The 12,634-nt window shown below is 47.3% G+C and overlaps 1 long non-coding RNA gene across 1 annotated transcript in view; it reads right to left on the bottom strand.

Moving 5' to 3' along the window:
- LOC115086983 overlaps nt 1-6,599 on the bottom strand; it is a 29,207-nt gene extending 22,608 nt beyond the window's left edge. Inside the window, exons 1-2 of the long non-coding RNA XR_003855380.1 lie at nt 6,545-6,599; nt 6,126-6,178 (exon numbers count right to left, since the gene is read on the bottom strand). This is a non-coding gene — a long non-coding RNA (uncharacterized LOC115086983). The remainder of the gene's footprint in view (nt 1-6,125; nt 6,179-6,544) is intronic.
- Nucleotides 6,600-12,634: the final 6,035 nt, after the last annotated feature.

Raw genomic sequence — 12,634 nt, 5'->3', positions numbered from 1 at the left:
TGGGGGGGGGGGGGGAGGGAAATCTGATCGTCATGTTTGGTTTTTTTTAAAAATCGTTAAAAATCATAAATCGGGGGAGGGCGGGAAAACCGGCACACCAAAACAACCCTAAAACCCACCCCGACCCTTTAAAACAAATCCCCCACCCTCCCGAACCCCCCCAAAATGTTTGAAATTACCTGGGGTCCAGTGGGGGGGTCCCGGCACGATCTCCTGCTCTCGGGCCTCGGCTGCGTTAATAGAAATGGCGCCGGTGGCCCTTTGCCCTTACCATATGACAGGGCAAAGGTAGCGCCGGTGCCATTTTGGTTCCTGACACCCGACGTCACGAGTGTAGGAGATCGCTCCCGGACCCCCGCTGGACCCCCAGGGACTTTTGGCCAGCTTGGGGGGGCCTCCTGACCCCCAGAAGACTTGCCAAAAGTCCAGCGGGGGTCCGGGACCGACCTCCTGCACTCGCGCCGTATTGCCAATATTCAAAATGTCGCTGGCGCTACCTTTGCCCTGTCATATGGTAAGGGCAAAGGTAGCGCAGCCGTGGCCCGAGAGCGGGAGATCGCGCCGGGACCCCCCACTGGACCCCAGGTAATTTAAAACATTTTGGGGGGGTTCGGGAGGGTGGGGGATTTGTTTTAAAGGGTCGGGGTGGGTTTTAGGGTTGTTTTGGTGTGCCGGTTTTCCCACCCTCCCCCTCCCCCGATTTACGATTTTTTGACGATAAATCGGGGGAATTGTTATTGTATCGCGGCTCTAACGATTTTTGACGATTTAAAATATATCTGACGATTGTTTTAAATCGTCAAAAAACGATTCACATCCCTAGTTTCCACTATCCCTCCTGGAGTCTGCTTCGAGCCCAGCATGGTCTGCGACCAGTCCCGTGGGTGGGCTGTGTAGGGCACACTGCGTCGCAGTCTTGACCCAGTGCTTTGATCCTTGCCTTCGTCTACAGTGTCCTTGCCTGAGTCTTCGTCCAAACTCTTCTGTGTTTTAAGGACTCCGTCTGCCCTCGTCCTCTGTTCGGCCTGCCGCCTCTTGCTGTACCCAGCGGCAGGTCCGAAAGGGCTTGGAATGGTCAGAGGACTGTTCATTGATCAACATTGCATTGTTGGTCATCCTGGGGCATGCAGGTCCAGTAGAGGGTCAGACCTCAGTCTCCTTGACTTCGCTTCAACCTTGTCCTGCTCCTCGTACCCGTGTATGTACCAGCTCACCTCCCGCGGTGTGTCTTGGGCTTCTCCCTGAGTCATGCCGTGGCCCAAGGGCTCTCATCACCTGCTTTAGAAATGACCACGCCTCCGCACTTGTAACAATAGCCGAAGGCCTCCAAGCCCTCGGCTCGTAACAGCTGCCGGAGGTCGCGCTCGTAACAGGATCCGAAGGCCCTCAAGCCTTCGGGTCATAATTTTATTTATTTTTATTTAAGATTTTTATATAATGGCATTCATGACACAGTCACATCATGCCGGTTTACATATAACAGGGGTGTACAATAAACAACTGAGTAACCTATAGGTGTGGAAGGAAGCAGTTACAAATAACAAGGATGATAGAACTGGGAGAAGAGAAAATAAGGAGAGGATAACATTAGATATAGGTATTTACATTAGCTATAACATTAGTTATAGATATTTACATGGAGAGGGGTTGAGCTGGCTGGGCAACATATGGTTAATGGTAAGAGAATTAGTTGGTGTCCGGGAATGCTTGTTTAAACAGCCAGGTCTTAAGTCTTTTTCTGAAGGTTGGGAGGCTGGGTTCTTGTCTGAGGTCAGTAATACTTATCCCCTTTCAATTTCATTATACCACTATGGACCTTTCTCCTTTCTCTGATATATCTGAAAAATGTTTTGTCACCTCGCTTTATTTCCTTGGCAATCCTTTCCTCTGCCTGACTTTGCTTTCTTGATTACTTTTCTCATCTCCCTCAGTTTCGCTAGAGAATCCTCCCTGTGTTCCACTTTTTGGGATCCTTTATATTTCTTAAAAGCTGCTTTTTTTTTTTTGCTTTTATTACTCAGCCACTTCCTTTGTGAACCAGATTGGATTCTTATTTCTCTTACTTTTGTTTACTTTTCTAACATATAGATTTGTTGCTTTTGTAATCGCTCCTTTTAGTTTGGCCCACTGTTGTTCCACCTCTCCCAGCCTTCAAGTTCTGCCTCCAGATATTTCCCCATTTCTACAAAGTCTGTTTTTTTTTAAGTTCAAAACTGTGGTCTTTGTGTGACTTCTCCAGAGCCTATTTGCAATATTAAACCATACTGCTTGATGATTACTGGTGCTGAGGTGGGCATCCACTACTTGTATGAATATTTCCCATTATTTCAAATGGTACTCGAGTGAGTTGGGAATATTGTGTAATTTTTACCCAGTGAGATATTGTTTTACCTTCTGCCTCCTACATTTATTGATGACAATTTTGGCTCACAATCTTTTTCTGCATTTCTCTCATGTTCCTCTCTATCCACCCATAGCTAGATCCTACTCCTTCACCAGTGCTCTCACCCTCATTTCACTTTTCACCTACCTACCAGCTTTCCATCTTCCACTATCACTTGCTCAGCTCTCCCATTTTCCCCTTTTGTCTTTCATTTTTCTCCAGACTTCTATTCCCCTCTTTCATGCACCTTATTCACCCTCTGCTCAGGCCTCATCTAACTTCCTCTGCCTCTCATCCCTTCACCATCACTCATCCCCTCCCATGCCTCCAGCCCCTTTTTTGTCTCTTATCCCCTACTTAGCCTCAGAATTTCCTTTTTCACCTCCTCCATTTCCACCCTCTCATCTCTCTTCCTCTGTATTTCACCCACATTACAGGCCACTGTCCCTTTCTACTGCCTCCTAGCCCCTTCAGGTCCTACACACCATTTCCCCCCCTCCCCCCCCCCCCCATTTCACAACTCTACTCATACCTCCACCTAATCACACAGTCTCCACTCAAGCTTAGTCTCCATTCTCCAGCTAATCCCCAATCTCCCACCCTTCTCTGTCCTCACCCAAGACCTGCCTCCCCCAGTCTCCTCCCAATCTCCAGCCAATCTGTGAGTCTCGATTCTCTTCTGCTCTCCCACCCAGTTCCGGGATACTGCCTGAATCCCTGCACTCCCGATCCCTGTGTCCCCAGTATCCACCCCCTTCCTCTTTCCATTCCCTCTTCCTCTTTTTCCCTGTCCCATGACATCTCCTACCACAGAATCTGCCCCCTAACCCCCCCCCCCTCCACATTCGCTGCTTCTTCCTCTCCCTCCCTCATTATCTTCCCCCTGTCCCAGCAACTACCTCCTGCCTCCCCTATACCTCCCCCAGCATCTGTCCCCATTTTCCAGCCTCTGTTTTGACTCCACTCTCCCTCAGATTAAAAAAGAAGGAGGTGCCTAATTCTCCTCTCACCACTGCCCTGTCGCGTCTCTCTTACACTGCCTGCACAGTGAGCACTTGCAATATGCATGGCAGTACTTCCTCTTGCTGATCTTGTCAGACCGGCAATCAGCCCTACAGCCCAGCACCTGGGGATTTTGGCCCTCCTCTCCCATCTCCTCGGTATGCTACTGGGGGAAGGTGGTGAGAGGGGTGAGTGAAGGGAGGGGATGGAGGCACAGGAAGGGAAAGGAGGGGAGGAAGGGAAGTAGGATGAGAGAAGAGTGGGGGGAGCAAGAGGGAAGAAGTAAATGAAAGCGGTGAGGGGAAAGGAATAAGAAGGGAGGGAGAGGAAAGGAGTATGCCCTCCCCACATCCATCCCCCTTCAGGGGTGCAGATGCAAGAGAAGAGGAAAGCCAGGGAGCAGGGTGCCAACTTCCAAGAAATCTAGAAATATTATTGCCTGCCCCACCCCTGGGAACCTTGTTTCCCTTTCCCAGCCTTTCAGATTACCCAAAGGGACAGATATGCCCCTCCTTACCAAACTCCAAGGGGGACTCCCCCAGTGTTGCGACCGTCGCTGCTCGACGTCTCCACTCCACCCTCCTTATCTCCTTGGCGACTCCCTCTTGCTCAAATGGAAGGTTGGCTGCCGCGGCGTCATTCTGCCGTCTCCTTCCGGCGTACCTGGAGCGGCTCGACGCTGCAATCCGCCATGATTCACAAGAGCCTAAGGGCGCGCGTGCGGCCCCGACTGATGTACCAGCAGTGGGGCGAACCTCAGGGGCGTCCCCCTGAGATGACGTCATCCGTACTGGATATATAAGGTCTCAGAAATAGCTAACTAACGAGTTAGAAAGGACCGGTTTCGCACTCTCCTAGCTACTCTGCCTCCTCGGAGGCCTCGCTCTCTCTTTGTTTTTCAGGTCACAGTCAGGAACTGGTACTCGCTCCTCGAGGGCCCATGTTCCCGGACTGGTTGCTGAATACTTATTCTGCCTGGAAGTCATCGCTACCTACTACACCAGTGAGTTACCATCTCTCTCTCAGAGCTTTCCCTGGAACCAGGTACTCGCGCCTGGTTCCAGGGAAACACCTGGACTACTTCTTAGAGACTATTGTGTGAGTGTTACCATCAAGGTTCTGTTCCTGAACTCTGCATACCCCGCCTACTCACTATATTCAGTTTCTCTACAGCTCAGTTATCCAGGATCGCTTTTCCAGTACCTGAGGGACTACAGCCCTGCCGGGCACTTCCAGCTCACTACTGCCACCTCTGGTGGTTCAAAATACTGTTTAATAAAAGAACTAGTGTCTGTCTCCATACTCTGAGCCTAACCGGTGGTCCCTCTCGGGATCTTCCCCTGGGGGCGTGGTCATCTGCCACCAGCCCAAGGATCCATCCACAACTACCTCAAACATCAACACCCAGTCCTTGTGCTGATTTGAATTTTCCTAGCTGGCTCTTCCCATAACACTTGCACTAGAATCTTATACTTCATTTCCCAATATAAAATGCAGATATTTTCTCAGTGAAAATCTATATTAGCCAACTTACAATTTTTTTCCCCAATTTGGTCATGCAAGTTAACTCCTGGTCTAGATTGTGATAAATTGCAGGAGGACCCTGCGAGGCTGAAAGATTGGGTGTCCATATGTCAGATGAAATTTAATGTGGAGAAGTGCAAGGTGATGCAAATAGGAAAAAGTAACCCATGCTGTGGCTACACAATGTTAGGTTCTATCTTAGGAGTTACCAACCAGGAAAAAGATCTGAGCATCATGACTGATATTACATTGAAATTGTTGACTCGGTGTGCTGCGGTGATCAAAAAAGCAAACAGATTGTTAGGAATAATAGGGAAGGAATGGCAAATAAACAGAGGATGTCATATTGCCTCTGCATCGCTCAATGGTTAGAGCACACCTTGAATACTGTTTGCAATCCTGGTCACTGTATTTCAAAAAAGATATAGTTGCAGTGGGGAAAATAAAGAGAAGGGCAACCAAAAAGATAAAGGGCATGGAATGGTTCTCCTATGAGGAAAGGAGTTAGGGCTGTTCAGCTGGGAGAAGAGACTGCTGACGGGGGATATGATAGAGGTCTACAAAATCATAAAAGGACTTGAACAGGTAAATGTGAAACGGTTATTAACCCTTTCGGATAATGCAAGGACTAGGGGGTACGCCATTAAGTTAGAAAGTAGCACATTTAAAACAAATCGGAGAAAATTCTTTTTCACTCAATATCCAATTAAGTTCTGGAATTTGTTGCCAGAGGATGTGGTTAAGGCAGCTAGTGTAGCTGGGTTTAAAAAAGGGTTGGATATGTTTCTGGGGAGAAGTCCATAAACTGCTATTAATCATTAGGGAATAGCAACTGATTGTTGCCAGCATTAGTAGCATATGATTTACTTAATGTTTAGGTACTTGCCAGGTACCTGTGACTTGGATTGGCCGCTGTTGGACAAAGGATACTGGGCTTGATCAACCCTTAAGTCTGACCCAGTATGGCATATCTTATGATATGTTTGTATTCAACAAATTAGTATTGAGTTTGATGGTAAGCGGAGAAAGGATTAAGGGCAGAGGTCTTGAAGTGGACAATGAAAGAAATAGGTTTTTGTTATTTTTTTTAGTATCATGAAACTGGAATTTATTTTATCATTTATAATGTATCCCTGATAAAGCTGTACATTGTTTAACTTGAGCTTTGTTTACAGTGTAAAAACAAATCATGTTGTGTGCTTGAACTTTTACTGACCTCTAGTGGTTCCCACTGACATTTGCAGCTCCTGATCAGCTAGACATGCAGACCTGTGAGAAACTATTGGTATAGTAATCGAACATATGAAGAAAACCTAAGGAAAGTGTAATGTTCTGCCCTGACAAAATGCATATGCCTTAATAGGGGTAATTTTCAAACCATTTACGCAAATTTTATAGCTGCATGCACAGTGGACTTCAGCCCTAATTTTCAAAGCCGACTTATGCAGGCGTAACCCCTGGGCGGGACAGATCCTTCAGCGGGCACCCAGGGGCACATAGAAAAGAGAGGATGGACCCTTTCTGCTCACAATTCCTCCTTACTCTCTCTCTCTACAGATAGCATTAACTCTTGAGTTCCAGCATTCCCAAGTTGGGAAAGAATAATAATTCTATTATCTGCTGTGTCTGTGTTACCTATTGCTGTTGAAGACTCTGCTGCTGCTTCTGCCCCTGCTCCTGGTTCTCTCTGTGTTGTTGCAGATTTCAAGTTTCTGTATTACTCTGCTATCTTCCAGGTTGCCAGGCTTAGCCCCGCCCCTGATGACAATAGACTCTGACCCCATTAAATCCCCGCGTGACGCCGGAGGCGTGCCATGACAGAGGAGTGCATGCCTCAGTCATACGCACGAAGGAGCACCCATGCTCCTTTGTGCGCTTCTTTGTATGCGCATGAATGGCAGAATATTCTTTTGGTGGTTTTATTTTGCTATGCACAATAAAATATTCTCTGAATATTTTTTATTTGTTAATATGCTGATTCACAAGCTGCAGCTGTTGAGATAGTGGTTAAGCTAATCTGTTTTAGATTTAATACAGTGCTTTCTTTTTTTTTTCTTTTTATTATATACCACATTTATGGGTTACTCAATCCCGGTTTTGTTAGGATAGGGTTGATTCACCCAGCTTCCCTCTAGTATTTTTGACGGTCTCAGAATGCAGCTAAGAGTTCCCTCTCTGAAATCAAAATTACTTCCAACTGCAACGTTGTGAGTACGATTCCACAGAGTTATCTCTGTTTCTAATTAATGGTCAATTTATTCAGTGGAAAGCCCACATTTAGGTGGATCTCAAGACATGGCGTCACATCCCGTGACGCCAAACGTCGTGACATCACGTCTTCAGCGGCCAATTGCACGCTTTCCCCCGTGCAGGCGGCCATCTTCGTCGGGAGGAGCTACCGGAGCCACGATCGCCATGTGTTCCTGCTGATGGCTGCAAAAAAAAGTAAGTTGTGCAGGCGTCCAAAAGCGACTTACTTTTGGGATCTTGACAGATCCCAAAAGTAAGTCGCTTTTGGAAAAAACCCAAAATTGTCGCTTTTGGAAAAAAAACCAAAATTTTGAAAAAAAAAACCAAAATTGCTTTTGGTTTTTTTTCGCTTCGCCGTTGTCAGTGTCTATTCTCCCCTCCTCCCGGAGCAAGGCTGAAAAAGCAGCTCCGGGAGGAGGGAAGAACTGACAGCGGCGAAGCAACTTACTTTTTGCAGCCCCCTCCGGACATCGGAGGGGGGCTGCAACGTTTTTCTCGCTTTTTTTTTTTTTGCTTCGGGAGAAGGGGAGAGGACTGGGGCTGCCACGGAGACCGGCACCCACGATCGCGGCCGGGGCAGGTGAGCGGGGGCTGGGGGAAAGCTTGCCACCTACCCTTACCCCTGCCTCTACCGCAGGGTCAGGGTAGGCGGTAAGTTTGCAGGTTAAACGCGCGACAAAACGGCAGGGAAAGATAGCGATAGTCGGGGCGCGGGTTACGGGATGCTAGGGAATAGCTAATTCGCTCGTTTGCATGCAATATCCATGCCGCGTGCGGAAGGGGTTGGCCGGGGATTTTAGGACGCGGTAGGAGTAGGTTATAGTGGATTCGGGATCGCAGGAAGGGATAACGCGGCCGGAAAGTGAGTAAAACGCGGCTTAGGAGCAGGGTAAACGCGGCCGCACTTTACAGGATAGACCTGATTGTAAGCTGTGGCGGAGGACTCTTAAGGGATACATGGGGTGTCACCCAGAGAACAGGATGGATATTTGACAGTTTATGTAGGGAGGGGTGGGGCGGGGCCTGGAACACATTGTGACGTGACTCCTACACCTCATGGAGGAGGTCGTAAGAGTTAAGAAGAGGGAGAGGTTTCGTGAAAAAAGTCAGTATGACTTGGGGGTTAAGGAAAGGGAACAGTTAAGGGCGCTAAGGGAAGAAGACAGGATGGGGGGTGGACAAGAGAATAGGGGGCTAGGGTATGAGAGGGATAGAAGAGGGAGGAGGTCAGGGAAGATGTGGAGTGAGTCTAAGTGGCTAAATATTTCTGTTGCGCCTTGTCATCTACAACTTTGGTATATGGAAGGGGGAGCCGATGGGTGGAGGGTGGAAGTTTTAGCTGGGAGGGCTTTCACTGGCCATACTGAGAGACCTTGGTGGTATTCATTTTCTCATCTTTGTTATTAAACTATGAGTGTACTTTGTACTTATACTCGGGTGGTCTCCTGGAATGTCTGTGGGTTGCACTCGCCTATTAAGCGTTCTAAAGTGCTAGCACAGTTGAAGAGGAAACAAGCCCAAGTGGCTTATTTGCAAGAGACTCATCTCTCCGTAGCTGAACACCATAAACTGAAGCAGGACTGGGTGGGGGAGGTGAGATTTGCAGCTGCTTCCTTGAAGTCAGCGGGAGTAGCTATCTTAATACATAAGCGGTTACCTTTAACCATCCTCAAAGAAATAGCGGATCCACAAGGGCGATACCTTATTTTGGTTACAGAACTCTTTGGCCAAACAGTTGTGTATTGCATTGTATATGCTCCTAATAATTATTGTGCTAGATTTTTTAGTGAACTTTACTCTCACCTGCTCCCATACCTAACTGATATTTTGATTGTGGGAGGAGACTTTAACACAGTGAGAGATGGGACGTTAGATGCCTCCCCTTCCCGACGGCAAGAACCAGGCTTGGGTAAGGGCCCTCAATTGCTAGAAGACAAGCTACATCTCATGGATGTTTGGAGAATCTTACATCCAATGGAACGAGACCTCACCCATATCTCCAGAGCCCATGCCTCTCACTCCCGCTTAGATTACTTTCTTGTTAGTAGTCACACATTTTCTACAGTTCACGACGCAGTAATTGATAACATAGTGATCTCAGATCATGCACCAATCTGGATAGACATACAGTTTTCAGGAGGGCAACCCGGGGCGAAATTTTGGCGGTACCCTTACTTTTTGGCCAATGACACACAGTTTTGTGATTATATCCATGCCAAGTGGACAGATTATGTCAATCTGAATCAATCCCATATCTCTCAGCCAGTTTTATTTTGGTACACGGCAAAGGCGGTCTTGAGGGGGGATATAATTTCGTACATGTCCCATAGGAGAAAGCTCCTAAATAAGAGGATTATAGCGCTGAACACACAGTTGTGCAAGGCCCAGGCGAATTTACATTCAGCTGCTACTCCTCAGGCCCGGGAGAAGTATCGTACCCTGCAGGCGGCTCTAAACTCTCTTCTGCACCAGCGTGCGAAGAAAAGTTTTTTGTACTACAAATTTCACCTTTATCAATACACGAACAAAACAGGGAGTATGATGTCCAACTTAATTCGAACGGCCCGTGCACATAGGTATATCCCGGCATTAAGGACAACTACGGGTACGATAATTCGGGATACTCCATCGATACTGAAAAGTTTTAAGAATTATTACACTGGGGGAAATGAGGAGGTTTACGAGAGGTTTTGTTCCACGTTGCCTCTTCCTAGTTTAACAGTGGATCAGAGGGAACAATTAAATCGACCCATAACAGAGGAAGACGTCTGAGTAGTTATCCACCATGCCCAGCCCCTGAAAGCCCCAGGTCCGGATGGTTACTCCGCAGAGTTTTTTAAATTATGTGACCAGGTGGCGGGCCCCCTAGCTTTGGGTTTCACAGCATTGATCAAGTAAGGAGCCTTCCCAGCACATGTGAATTTAGCACATATTACCCTTATCCCTAAGGGAGGTAAAGATCCCTATCTTCCAGAGTCCTATCGCCCCATATCGCTCCTAAATTTTGACATTAAACTTTTGCCAAGATTTTAGCCGATAGACTAGCGGGTATTATTCCCACTTTAGTAGGGGATCAACAAGTGTGTTTTGTACGCCAACGGTATGCCCTCACTAATATTAGACGAGTATAGATGGCCATGACCATGTGCCGGCAGATGGACACTCCCTACCTCACGGTTAGTTTCGATGCCGAAAAGGCGTTTGATAGGGTAGAGTGGAGATACCTTTTCAATATATTATGGAGAATGGGGTTTCAAGGTTTTTTCTTGCAGGCCATAAGGTTACTATACTCAAACCCTGAAGCAATTACTCTTGCTAATGGAGCACAATCTGAGCCCTTTGTTGTGGCTCGGGGTACTTGGCAGGGATGCCCCTTATCACCCTTACTGTTTATTTTGCAATTGGAGCCCCTTCTGCTCACCATACAAGATTGGGGGGGGGGGGGGGGGGAGGTGCGGGGAGTTCGTTTTGGTGCGCATATTTTTAAGTGTGGCTTTTGCAGATGATCTGTTGGTTTTTATTACAGATCCTCAGAAATCTTTACCAGCCTTACTACAGGTGATTTGGGATTTTGGGATATTCTTAGGCTTTGGCATACCCCCCAGATATGCCAGAGATGTGGCTAGATAACGTCCCGCTACAGTGGGCTACCGATCACATTAGTTAATTGGGAGTGCAACTGCCTTCTGACCCGGAGCATCTATACCAAATAAATATTCCCCGACTGTTGCAAGTGACTACCGATAGTTTGGCCAATTGGGGTCATCTCCCTCTCTCCCTAAGTGGCCAAATTAACTTGTTTAAAATGATTTTGTTACCAAAATGGCTTTACCTACTTCAAAACAAACCCACTCTAATAAGGCGTGCAGACCTCAAAAAATTAGAGATGGCCTTACAATGTTTTGTTTGGAGGGAGGGGGGAAATCGCGTCTGCCCCTCTCGTGGCTGAAGGCCAGGTGGGGAAGGGGGGGGTTAGGATTACCGGATGTGGCTATGTACAATCTGGCTTGCAATTTGAGAATTGTCTGGGATTGGTTGGTAGATAAGCCGGGCTTTACCCCACTCTACGCGGACAAGGCTCTAATGAACCCGATGGCCCCAGCATGTGTGGTACAATCTAATTCGACCCACCTCTCCCCTTTTCTTACTCACAAGGTTTTGATACGCCTGCTGCAGCAAACATGGCAGAGATTGTCCAAGCTGCTACAGACTGTGCATATTTCCTCTCTGTAGTGGGAAACGTAGACTTTAGTCCAGGAACCCAATCAGCAAGCTTCAGGCTATGGAAATCATAGGGCATTACACACTTGGGCCATTTGCTAACATCAGAAGGGCTTCTTTTGCCATTTCAAGAATTTCTGACCACTTAATGGTTTGGGGCACACATACCTTCCCATATTTACAAATCGGCCACTACATACAGGCACTACCCATGGCGGCTAAAGATCCCATGGTGTATCATGCACTAGACCAGGTGTTTCAATTTGAGAAAACTGTAGCTCCCTCTTTATCTATGTATTATAAGACCTTGCGTAGAAAAGCGGAAGTGGACACTTGCTCGGTGTTGGAGGCCAGATGGAACAAAGACGGAGACTTTGCAGTGACCCAGTATATTCCGAGGGGATGTTTTCGGTGGATAGCCAGGATTTCGAATAGCATGTACTATCAGGAGCTACAATTTAAATTTCTTAATCGGGCATATGTGTCGCCACAAATGGCCTTTCATTTTGCTATAGCCCCGTCGGCGGCTTGCACCCGCTGTGGACATGTCAAGGGCTCTCTGTCCCATGTTTTTTGGACACATACACCGATACAGCGTTTCTGGAGGCGCATGGCGTCCTACTTAGCCGACTTACTGGATGTTGCTTTTCCAGTTTCCCCTTTGTGGCTACTCTTTGGATGCATATCCCCGATAAGGATTCAAGATCCTGGCTCCCGCTTACTTCTCCGTAAGGGTTGCCTGGTGGGGAAAAAGACGATCCTCTCCGGTTGGAGATCCCCGGAAGCCCCTTCTTTTTGGGCCTGGCGGAATGGTTTAAACACTGATGACAACAATGGAGGGCATGGCGTCTCGAGCAGCTCCTCGCTGTCGACGGAAGTTTCTCATGGTGTGGAAACCCTACCTTCAGTCGCTTTCCCTTCAGGCTCGCAGCCTCACTGTCAATGATTAACATGTGAACCCTTTTTTCGGACGATATGTCGATGACGATTGGGCACACGCTATACAATGCATTATGGACTTGCTGCACAGAGGTAGGGTAGGGGGTGGAGGTTGGGAGGGTATTTCTTCTTTGTTGAATCTCATTGGTGGAGGTTTACTTAGGGGCAGGTTCAGAAACCCACCCGCCTCAGTATGTTTGTATTGTTTGTCTTGAAAAATCAATAAAAACCATTTAAATATAAAATTTATGAATTGCTTGTGATATAGTCTAAGCGATGAACAAAGAAAGTGCTTAAAAATGTTAGGCCTCACAA

The sequence above is a fragment of the Rhinatrema bivittatum genome, chromosome 3 (assembly GCF_901001135.1).
Source record: "Rhinatrema bivittatum chromosome 3, aRhiBiv1.1, whole genome shotgun sequence".
NCBI classification, from domain to species: Eukaryota; Metazoa; Chordata; class Amphibia; order Gymnophiona; family Rhinatrematidae; genus Rhinatrema; species Rhinatrema bivittatum.
The sequence above is the reverse complement of the archived record's forward strand: the minus strand, read 5'-3'. Positions and strand labels throughout refer to the sequence as shown.